Source organism: Entelurus aequoreus, linkage group LG10 (genome assembly GCF_033978785.1).
Source record: "Entelurus aequoreus isolate RoL-2023_Sb linkage group LG10, RoL_Eaeq_v1.1, whole genome shotgun sequence".
NCBI lineage: Eukaryota > Metazoa > Chordata > Actinopteri > Syngnathiformes > Syngnathidae > Entelurus > Entelurus aequoreus.
The window spans coordinates 52,310,370-52,322,301 of record NC_084740.1 but is presented as its reverse complement, the minus strand read 5'-3'; the positions used below and the strand labels follow the sequence as shown (position 1 = coordinate 52,322,301).

At 39.7% G+C, this 11,932-nt stretch overlaps 1 pseudogene; it reads left to right on the top strand.

The window, feature by feature from the left end:
* Positions 1 to 282: 282 nt before the first annotated feature.
* LOC133659163 (TBC1 domain family member 2B-like) overlaps positions 283 to 11,932 on the top strand; it is a 57,232-nt pseudogene continuing 45,582 nt past the window's right edge.

Sequence of the window (11,932 nt, the reverse complement as noted above, 5' to 3'; positions counted from 1 at the left end):
AACGGCAGAGAAACAACTTCATGTCCCTGAAAGTTAAGGGACTCCTGGCACAGAAGCGCACAGATGGGCGTGGAAAAGAATGTGAACAGTTCTATGCTGATGTGCAGGGTCTCTACAGTGCATGCCTGCAGTATCTCCAGAAGTGGATGACACCCATGGAAGAATTCACCCCATTCATGTGGATGGATCTGAGTCAGACACCTAGTTGGAATGATGTGGAAGCCTGCATCAAGTACCTTGGAGAAAAGGGGGTGCCAATTGATGATGCCAAGTGTTTTGATAATGGTCACCAATCTCAAGAAATTCACTGAGAGTAGCAACAGTGATGGAGAGTTCAATGGCCTGCAAGTGCACCAGAAGTGGTGCAAATATTTTGAGAAGGCCAAAAGCATTGCATGTTACTCAGAGCTGCTGAAGATTGCACAGTTTGTCTTTGCCCTTCCTTCTCACAATGCAAATGTTGAGAGGGTTTTCTCACAGATGCAGAGCCAGTGGACCAAGGAAAAGAGCAGGTTGTCTGTTGAGTCATTGAAAGGGCTTTTATCTGTACAATACAACTTCAAAGAAACATCCTGCACGGACTTCCATGCTTATTTGATGAGCAACCGGAAACTGCTGGGGAAAATAAGCTCTTCAGCTAAATATGCATGGGCAAACAAGGAAGGCCAGGGAGATGAGGATGAAGACCCGGGAGATGAGGAGGAAAACCAAGGAGATAAGGCCAAGACGACTAAATAAGAAGAAACGCAACACACTACTTCTCCTTTTTTTTGTTTTAAATGTTGACTCTGCATTATTTTTTTTATTTTTTTTTACAGAAGCCTAAAATAATTGGCTCAGAAATGCTACCTCTGTTTTTGTTGTTTTAACTGATTTGTGAAATACTCTTCACCTATGGTGTATTCTCTGAAAACATCTGTTTTTGTTTCAAATGTTTTGAGGCATTATTTATATTTTTTACATTAGAATGGTCCACTAGACTGAGAAGAGACATTTTAAAGAATGGGCTGTTACCTGTTTTTTGTTTAAATATAATTAACCTGTTTTGAGGCATAATTTATGTTTATATTATATACAAGAGGTTATTTTGAATATTGCTACCTCTGTACTTTTTCTAAAACTGTGAATGTTACAGAATATAAGTGTGACTTATTTTGTTATATTGTCAACAGAGGAGAAAAAATGCTTTATTTAAATAAATATATTATTTATAAAGCAAGTAGAAGTATCATTGGCAAATTTTCACCTAGCCCCGGCCTTGGCGTGCTGTCCGCCTTAGCACGCATATATGTGTCCTCTTTTTGGGATTTCAGAATATGGTCAGCCTAGGTAAATGATTGCAGCTGGTGGCAGCTGCAGGGCGGAGACGCGCGTCCCTGGATGTGCGCCGCGGCCGTGGGCGTGTCCCGAGGTGAGTTCGTCAGGACGAACAGATGAGGGCGCATTGGAATGCGCCCTGGCCGTGACAAACCCTGGACGTACAATGAAAAGACACGCAACCCTAATTCAAAATGCCGGACATTTGAGGCATTTAAAAAAAACCCGCCCGGACACCCCGGACACGCCCTCAAAAGAGGACATGTCTGGGGAAAAGAGGACGTATGGTCAGCCTAATGTTATATTGTCTTTATATTCCAGCCAGTTAATCCATTTTTGTGGGGAGTTGAGGAGATTATTATGATGCGTTCAAGAGTCTCACGGCCTGAGGGAAGAAGCTGTTACAGAACCTGGAGGTTCCGCTTCGGAGGCTGCGGAACCTCTTTCTAGAGTCCAGCAGTGAAAACAGTCCTTGGTGGGGGTGGGAGGAGTTTCTGCAAAATTTTCTGAGCCCTGGTCAGGCAGCGGCTTTTTGCCATCTCCTGGATAGGAGGAAGAGGAGTCCTGATGATCTTTTCCGCCGTCCAAGACAGTAATGTAGGAAATAAAAGGCTAAAAAGTAACGCAGAGTAAAATACAGCTGCTGTGGGTGCAGCAGGTGCAAGGTGATAGTGTAGTTAAAGATGTAGTTAGCTACCTACTCAGTGGCCTAGTGGTTAGAGTATCTGTCCTGAGATCCGTAGGTTGTGAGTTCATACCAAAGACTATAAAAATGGGAGTCTCTACCTCCCTGCTTGGCATTCAGCATCAAGGGTTGGAATTGGGGGTTAAATCACCAAAAATTATTCCAGGGCGCGGCCACTGCTTTTGCTCACTGCTCCCCTCACCTCCCAGGGGGCGATCAAGGGTGATGGGTCAAATGCAGAGGACACATTTCACCACACCTAGTGTGTGTGTGTGACAATCATTGGTACTTTAACATTAACTTCAGCTGGCTTCCCTGATCCATCCATCCATCCATCCATCCATTTTCTACCGCTTGTCCCTTTTGGGACAAGCTGGAGCCTATCTCAGCTGCATTCGGGCAGAAGGCGGTGTACACCCTGGACAAGTCACCATCTCATCACAGGGCCAACACAGATAGACAGACAACATTCACACTCCTGATATCAATCAATCAATCAATCAATGTTTATTTATATAGCCCTAAATCACAAGTGTCTCAAAGGGCTGTACAAGCCACAACGACATCCTCGGTACAGAGCCCACATACGGGCAAGGAAAACTCACCCCAGTGGGACGTCAATGTGAATGACTATGAGAAACCTTGGAGAGGACCGCATATGTGGGTAACCCCCCCACTCTAGGAGAGACCGAAAGCAATGGATGTCGAGTGGGTCTGACATAATATTGTGAAAGTCCAACACATCAGCGAGAGTCCAGTCCATAGTGGGGCAAGCAGGAACCATCCCGAGTGGAGACGGGTCAGCAGCGTAGAGATGTCCCCATCTGATGAACAGGCTAGCGGTCCACCCCGGGTTTGGAGCAGAGTAGAAAAGAAAAGAAAAGAAACGGCAGATCAACTGGTCTAAACAGGGAGTCTATTTAAAGGCTAGAGTATACAAATGAGTTTTAAGATGAGACTTAAATGCTTCTACTGAGGTAGCATCTCTAACTTTTACCGGGAGGGCATTCCATAGTACTGGAGCTCGAATAGAAAACGCTCTATAGCCCGCAGACTTTTTTTGGGCTCTGGGAATCACTAATAAGCCGGAGTTCTTTGAACGCAGATTTCTTGCCGGGACATATGGTACAATACAATCGGCAAGATAGGCTGGAGCTAAACCGTGTAGTATTTTATACGTAAGTAGTAAAACCTTAAAGTCGCATCTTAGGTGCACAGGAAGCCAGTGCAAGTGAGCCAGTATAGGCGTAATATGATCAAACTTTCTTGTTTTTGTCAAAAGTCTAGCAGCCGCATTTTGTACCATCTGTAATCTTTTAATGCTAGACATAGGGAGGCCCGAAAATAAAACGTTACAGTAATCGAGACGAGATGTAACGAACGCATGGATAATGATCTCAGCATCGCTTGTGGAGAAAATGGGACGAATTTTAGCGATATTACGGAGATGAAAGAAGGCCGTTTTGGTAACACTTTTAATGTGCGACTCAAACGAGAGAGTTGGGTCGAAGATAATACCCAGATTCTTTACAGAGTCACCTTGTTTAATTGTTTGGTTGTCAAATGTTAAGGTGGTATTTTTAAATAGATGTCGGTGTTGAGCAGGACCGATAATCAGCATTTCCGTTTTCTTAGCGTTGAGTTTCAAAAAGTTAGCGGACATCCATTGTTTAATTTCATTAAGACACGCCTCCAGCTGACTACAATCCGGCGTGTTGGTCAGCTTTAGGGGCATGTAGAGTTGAGTGTCATCAGCATAACAGTGAAAGCTAAAACCGTATTTGCGTATGATGTCACCCAGCGGCAGCATGTAAATACTAAAGAGTGCAGGGCCAAGAACCGAACCCTGGGGAACTCCGCACGTTACCTTAATATAGTCCGAGGTCACATTGTTATGGGAGACACACTGCATCCTGTCAGTAAGATAAGAGTTAAACCAAGACAAGGCTAAGTCTGTCATCCCAATACGCATTTTGATACGCTCTAATAAAATATTATGATCAACAGTATCGAAAGCGGCACTAAGATCAAGAAGCAGCAACATAGATGACGCATCAGAATCCATCGTTAGCAATAGATCATTAGTCATTTTTGCGAGGGCTGTCTCCGTAGAGTGATTTGCCCTGAAACCGGATTGAAAAGGTTCACAGAGATTGTTAGACGCTAAGTGTTCATTTAGCTGCTGTGCTACAATTTTTTCGAGGATTTTTGAGATAAACGGAAGGTGGGACACCGGCCGGTAGTTCACCAGGAGATCAGGATCGAGGTTAGGTCTTTTGAGTAGAGGATGAATAACCGCTTGTTTGAATGCTAGGGGAACAGTGCCAGAGGAAAGTGATAAGTTTATAATATTTAACACTGATGGACCTAATAATACAAAAAGCTCCTTGATAAGTTTCCCAGGAATTAGGTCAAGTAAACATGTTGTTTGTTTTGTCCCATTTACACATTTTGACAATTCCTCCAATGTTATTTCATCAAAGAGAGAGAAACTATTTTGGAGGTCAGTGTCCGTCGTATATACAGTCGTATCTGTGTTAATAGAACCCAGTTGTAGCTGAGATGCATTGTCTTTAATCTCTTTTCTAATGACTTCAATTTTCTTATTAAAGAAATTCATAAAGTCATCTGCTGAGTGGGTGGAGCTACTGGGAGAAGTCCCTTGTTGGGTTAGCCATGCTACTGTACTAAACAGAAATTTAGGATCATTTTTGTTGAGGTGGATGAGATTTGAGTAATATTTAGCTTTAGCTGAGGTAAGCATGCGTTTATAAGTTATTAAACTATCACACCATGCTTGATGGAAAACCTCAAGTTTAGTCGCACGCCATTTGCGTTCCAGCTTTCTACATGATAATTTCTGGGCTTTAGTTTCTTCTGTAAACCGTGGGGTACGCCTTTTAGGGGCCCTTTTTAGCTTTAGCGGTGCTACAATATCAATGGTGTCGCGCAGGGCGTGATTAAAGTTGTTAGTGAGGTTATCAATAGAGCCCACATAATTTGGGAATGGTGCCATTACCGAAGGCAGTAGGCCAGCAAGAGTCGTCGTTGTGGCAGCATTAATGTTGCGGGTGCTATAGTAGTTATTATTATTATTATTAGTTTGTTGACAATGAGTCAGAACTTCGAATTTTATAAGGTAATGGTCGGACATTACTTTAGTGTACGGGAGTATCGTAACTTTAGAGGTGGTGACACCCCTAACAAGCACTAGATCTATCGTATTACCGTTGCGATGCGTGGGTTCATTTATTATTTGTGTAAGACCACAGATATCAATTATAGTCTGGAGCGCCACGCATGGAGGGTCCAATGGGGTATTCATATGGATATTAAAGTCTCCCATTATGATTATATTGTCGGCGTGCGTCACTAGATCGGCAACAAACTCTGAGAATTCACTGATGAAGTCCGAATAGGGCCCAGGGGGGCGGTAGATAACAGCCAGGTGGAGAGGCAGCGGTGTGACAAACCTCAAAGTGAGCACCTCAAACGAGTTATATTTATTATTTAGGTTAGGTGTAAGATTATAGTTTTCATTGTATATTAGTGCGACACCCCCTCCCCTTTTAAGAGGTCTGGCAACATGTGTATTGGTATAGCCAGGAGGAGATGCTTCATTTAGCGCAAAAAAATCGTCTGGTTTGAGCCAGGTCTCGGCGAGACCAACGACGTCAAGTTTGTTGTCTCTAATGACTTCATTAACTAATAACGTTTTGAAAGATAATGATCGTATGTTTAAAAAGCCCATATTATAGGTAGTGGGCTGTTTTGAGGATTGTTTGTTGAAATTATCCGAAGTAGCAATATTAATAATGTTGCGTTTATTATGCGTAGTGCACTTTAAATAGTTTCGACCATATCTAGGAATTGATACGACGGGGATATTCAGATTGTTTGCTTGATGTTGCGATAAACTGAACGCATCATAGTTAGCTACCTCAGTACAATGTATGTCTGCCTCTGACACGGTCACAAAAGAAAAAACATCATGTGAGTTGTGTTTTATTCTAAGAGAATTGCTATGTTGGCAGGGATTATCCAGCCTGACGCCGGCTAGTTCTAGTTTGAATGACTTCTTACCCGTAGACTCCACGTTTCTTTGGTTAGCTTTTCTCTTTGTTGTTAGCCCAGCTCGGCATCCCCGCTTCTGCTTCCGCTCGCACCGCCTATGTCGTCTCCATTGGCTAGCACTTGACTCCGCTGCTACAAAGGCCGCTCGATGTAGCCCACGAAGTATTCCCATGCTAGCGAGGAGGTCCACCGTACATGCATCTTTCAGTCTATAACGACCCGATCCATCCACATCCAGAATTGTCTGTCGGTCATATGTGATCACAGAGTGTTCACGCTTTGAGCCAGCCATGAAATTGACAGAAATGACAGGTGTTTTTTGCCAAATTGCTCTACACTCCCAGGAGCATTAGTGAGCCGCAGCATTTCTCATGCGCCGCCATTTTGTCATCCAAACAATATATCTAATATCTAATGCTTGAGTAAAGAGATGAGCTGTCTTTTAAAGATATTTATCAAGTTGGCTTCCCTGATATTTTTGGGCAGTGTGTTCCATAGTTTTGGGGCGTAGTTGACAAAGGCTGCATCACCGATCCTCTTTTGACTCTTTCTCTAATAACCCAGCAGCTGATGACCGCAAGGTTCTTTTTGGTACATAGTTTGTTAGGGTGTTGGCGACATAGCTTGGTCCCTGTCCGTTTAGGGCTTTCTATGTAAGGAGTAGGACTTTAAAGGCCTACTGAAAGCCACTACTACCGACCACGCAGTCTGATAGTTTATATATCAATGATTAAATCTTAACATTGCAACACATGCCAATACGGCCGGGTTAACTTATAAAGTGCAATTTTAAATTTCCCGCCACACTTCCGGTTGAAAACGTTTTTTTTATGCTGACGTATGCGCGTGACGTCAAGGGTTGGTACGGAAGTATACGGACACATTGAATCCAATACAAAAAACTCTGTTTTCATCTCAAAATTCCACAGTATTCTGGACATCTGTGTTGGTGAATCTTTTGCAATTTGTTTAATGAACAATGAAGACTGCAAAGAAGAAAGTTGTAGGTGGGATCCGTGTATTAGCGGCGGACTACAGCAACACAACCAGGAGAACAGAGACGGATAGCAGACGCACTAGCCGTCGAACTCACCTTAACTTCCTCCGTCTACGGGCCGCCAACCGCATCTGTGATCGGGTGAAGTCCTTCGTCGCACCGTTGATCGCTGGAACGCAGGTGAGCACGGGTGTTGATGAGCAGATGAGGGCTGGCTGGCGTAGGTGGATAGCTAATGTTTTTAGCATAGCTCTGTCAGGTCCGGTTGCTAAGTTAGCTTCAATGGCGTCGTTAGCAACAGCATTGTTAACCTTCGCCAGGCTGGAAAGCATTAACCGTGTAGTTGCAGGTCCAGTGTTTAATAGTATTTTTGATTTTCTATCTATCCTTCCAGTCAGGGATTTATTTCTTTTGTTTCTATATGCAGTTAAGCACGATGCTATCACGTTAGCTCGTAGCTAAAGTGTTTCGCCGATGTATTGTCGTGGAGATAAAAGTCACTGTGAATGTCCATTTCGCGTTCTCGATTCTCATTTTCAAGAGGATATAGTATCCGAGGTGGTTTAAAATACAAATCTGTGATCCACAATAGAAAAAGGAGAAAGTGTGGAATCCAATGAGCCAGCTTGTACCTAAGTTACGGTCAGAGTGAAAAAAGATACGTCTTGCACTGCATTCTAATCCTTCACTCTCATGTTCCTCATCCACGAATCTTTCATCCTGGCTCAAATTAATGGGGTAATCGTCGCTTTCTCGGTCCGAATCGCTTTCGCTGCTGGTGTAAACAATGGGGAAATGTGAGGAGCCTTTCAACCTGTGACGTCACGCTACTTCCGGTACAGGCAAGGCTTTTTTTTATCAGCGAGCAAAAGTTGCAACTTTATCGTCGATGTTCTCTACTAAATCCTTTCAGCAAAAATATGGCAATATTGCGAAATGATCAAGTATGACACAGAATGGACCTGCTATCCCCGTTTGAATAAAAAAAATTCATTTCAGTAGGCCTTTAAAAGGATATACTGTGTCATTCTTACTTGATAGAGTTTCAGGTTCAACAGAAGTAAATTGTAAATCGTTTACATTTTGTGGAGGCACAAAACAATGATCAGTCATGGTGAAAGAAAAAGAAAATAAATGAAAAAAAACAAGACCAACTGTTAAGATTTAGGATCTACAATCATTGTTCTAAGTATACCGTTGGCTGACTTACAAGTTAAATACATTGCTGTGGAGCAACTATTTGCAAAAAACAGGAAGCAAACTAAAACAATTTATTAAATGAATGAATAAAAACAATATAAAAAACAGATTTTCCAACCATGAATGTGTTGCAAATAATGAGTAAGCAACAAAAAACAAATCTACTTGTCATGAAGGTCTCGTCTGCTTAATTACTGTTGAATTAAGATTAATTCAAATTGGAACATTGAAATGACAATAAATATATCTTAATAACAATATGTCGCGTTACCTTTTTATTCAAGAATCTAAAAATGTACAGTCATATTATTTTTTGATATATCCTTACCACTTTATTTTGAAAATATTGTTTGAAATTAGTATATATCATAGTAATGATAAGTATCTGTATTGTTCAGATTCAACCCAATTTGAAATGAAAATGTAACTAATCTACTCCAACCATAAAAGTAAAGCCAATGGTGTTTCCATTGTGTCTTTATTGGTTTCTTCTCTTTTACAAACATTAAACTTGCATGAACTTCATCTTCTCACCACATCAGAGCCTTCTCAGCCACACACAACAGCCTTTTTATTTGCACACCAAGTCACTTATTATGTAGCGCCTCCTTGAATTTTGTTTCCTTCCATCCATCCATTTCCTACCGCTTGTCCCTTGTTACATTGGATAAATATTTGATTTAGTTAAAGGAACAGTACGCCCAGACCTCTTCTCCCCTCCTCCTGCAGGAGGAGGCTCAGAGAGTCAGTTGGGTGGAGGAGTCAGTCAGTCAGTCAGTCAGTACTGCCTCAGACAGTTAGTTGTACACACAAGATGACACGGTGTCTTTACCTTTTCCTCTGTTTTTTGGGTCATTTCCAAAGGATCCTGCTCGTCGGCTCAGAGGAGACTCCGACTTTTGGATCTAAAAATATTCCCAGACTTCTGCGCAAAGGTAAATTGACACTTTGTGCAAAGATCCAATACAAAATGACTATGTACAGTATTGTGTTTATTATTATAGTCTCTGTATAATAATACAATATCTGTGATAGTGTAAGTCTGATATTTTTACTGCAGATTGTTGTTTACTAGGAAACACTCACACTGTTAAGATGAATTATTTGCAGAGGGGGAATGTTTGTTTTGTATGGAATTAGAATTGTCTCACATCAACTTATATATATCAATATGATATTAATTCATAGGCATATATGAATAACTATACAAATACAAATACAAATGTGATATACAAATAAATACATCATTTGTATAAATAAACACGTATTTGTAAATATATTTTTGAGATTTTAAAATACATACAAATAAAATGTATAAATATAAAAATGTGACATACAAATAAATCGAGAATTTGTATAAATAAATGTGAATTTGTAAATATATTTTTGAGATTTGAATATAAATATTCAATATTTATACCCCTCAACTCCCCCCAAAATGGATTAACTCGCTGGAATAAAAAATACATTATAACATACATCCATAAACGTGGACGCATGTGAAAAAGTGCAATATATTTATCTGTACAGTAATCTATTTATTTATATATATTTATTTATTTTATATATATATTATATATATATTATTTATATATATTTATTTATTTATATATGCACCTTATTGCTTTTTTTTTTTATCCTGCATTACCATGAGCTTATGTAACGAAATTTCGTTCTTATCTGTGCTGTAAAGTTCAGATTTGAATGACAATAAAAAGGAAGTCTAAGTCTAAATATGTTTGATTTAGTATTTGTATTTGTATTGAATATAAAGTAAAGTTAAAGTAGCAATGATTGTCACACACACACTAGGTGTGGTGAAATTTGTCCTCTGCATTTGACCCATCCCCTTGCTCACCCCCTGGGAGGTGAGGGGAGCAGTGGGCGGCAGCAGTGGCCGCGCCCGGGAATCATTTTGGTGATTTAACCCCCAATTCCAACCCTTGATGCTGAGTGCCAAGCAGGGAGGTAACGGCTCCCATTTTTATAGTCTTTGGTATGACTCGGCCGGGGTTTGAACTCACAACCTACCGATCTCAGGGCGGACACTCTAACCACTAAGCCACTGAGCCGCTTGCTTGAATTTGCATTTGTGGATTTTTTTGCTTTTGTGTCAATGAGACATTCCTACCACAAACCAGATGCACAAATAAATGTGACATGGGGCTTGAATGTGGAGTTACACATTCCCCTGAACAAACAGCAGAGGGCACTGCAGGCAGAGCGGTCTGGGTCACAGACAATGCGAATTTATCCAGTTAATCTGAAAGACCGTAATCGATCTACATCCCTAGCAGTGATGGACTTTGTAGAAAACATAGCTACAGCAATAGAAAAAAAGCAACACGCCGTTGGAGTATTTATTGACTTATGTAAAGCTTTTGACACAATCGATCGTTCCTTACTTCTGCAAAAATGGTAAAACTATGGCATAAGAGGTGTTTCACAACAGTGGTTAAGTAGTTATTTAAGTAATAGATCTCAATATGTGGAAATTAATAAGACTAAATCACAGCCAGGAAGAGTAACTTGTGGGGTTCCACAAGGCTCGGTATTGGGACCTAAGTTATTTATACTTTATTAAAATGATATTTGTTCAGTATCTAATACATTGAAATGTATTATGTTTGCAGATGATACAAATGTATATTGTTCAGGAGAAGACTTGAAGGAAGTGTTGAGGTTGAGTTGCTTCAGCTAAAAAAAATGGTTTGATATTAATAAGTTATTATTAAATGATAAGAAAATTTAATTGATAGTGTTTAGTGGTGCAAGGACAAATTGTGAAGCAAAATTAAAATGAAATCAAGTGGAAATTGATAGAGTATATGAAACTAAGTTCTTGGGAATAATAATTGATCATAAATTATGTTGGAAACCGCATATTGAATATATAAAGGGAAAAATATTCAAATCCATTGCTATTGTTTATAAAGTAAGACACATGCTGAATAAGAAATGTCTGCATATGTTATATTATTCTTTTATTTTTCCATGGGGAAATGTTTATAAAACAAACATAATTATACTTCAAAAAAGGGTCATTAGAATAATACACAAAGCATGCTACTATGAACATACCAATCCATTATTTATAAGTTGTAATGTGTTAAAATGTTCAGATATTGTGTTTTTAAAAACAATGGAAATGATGTTTGGAGTAAAGAACAACAGCCTTCCGGCTTGTATTCTTAGGTTATTTCAATTAAGAGGAGAAAACTATAATTTACGGGGATATTGATTTTTGAAATAGGTAAAGTAAGAATGAATATAAAATACAAATGTATTTCAGTTTTAGGAGTTAAATGGTGGAACAAACTCAGTGATGAGTTGAAGACATGTCGTTCTTAAGGTTTAAGAAAGCCTTGAAAGGTGAAATAATAGAACATTTTCAAATATAGTAACATTTACTTTCATCCCATTGATTTTTTGAATGTGGATGTTCCAGGTAATCTTATTTTCAGTGAATGTATAGGATAGGCAAATATAAGCCTTGGCTTCAGCCTATTCCTTTTTCGGTCATTCTTTTTCTTTTCTCTTCGTGTGTATGTGTATGATTGTTAAATATGTATAATCTGTACTGTTAAACTGATCACACAAAATGGTTGATTATATGACCGAAATAAACTTATTTCATTCATTCATTCATTCATTCATTC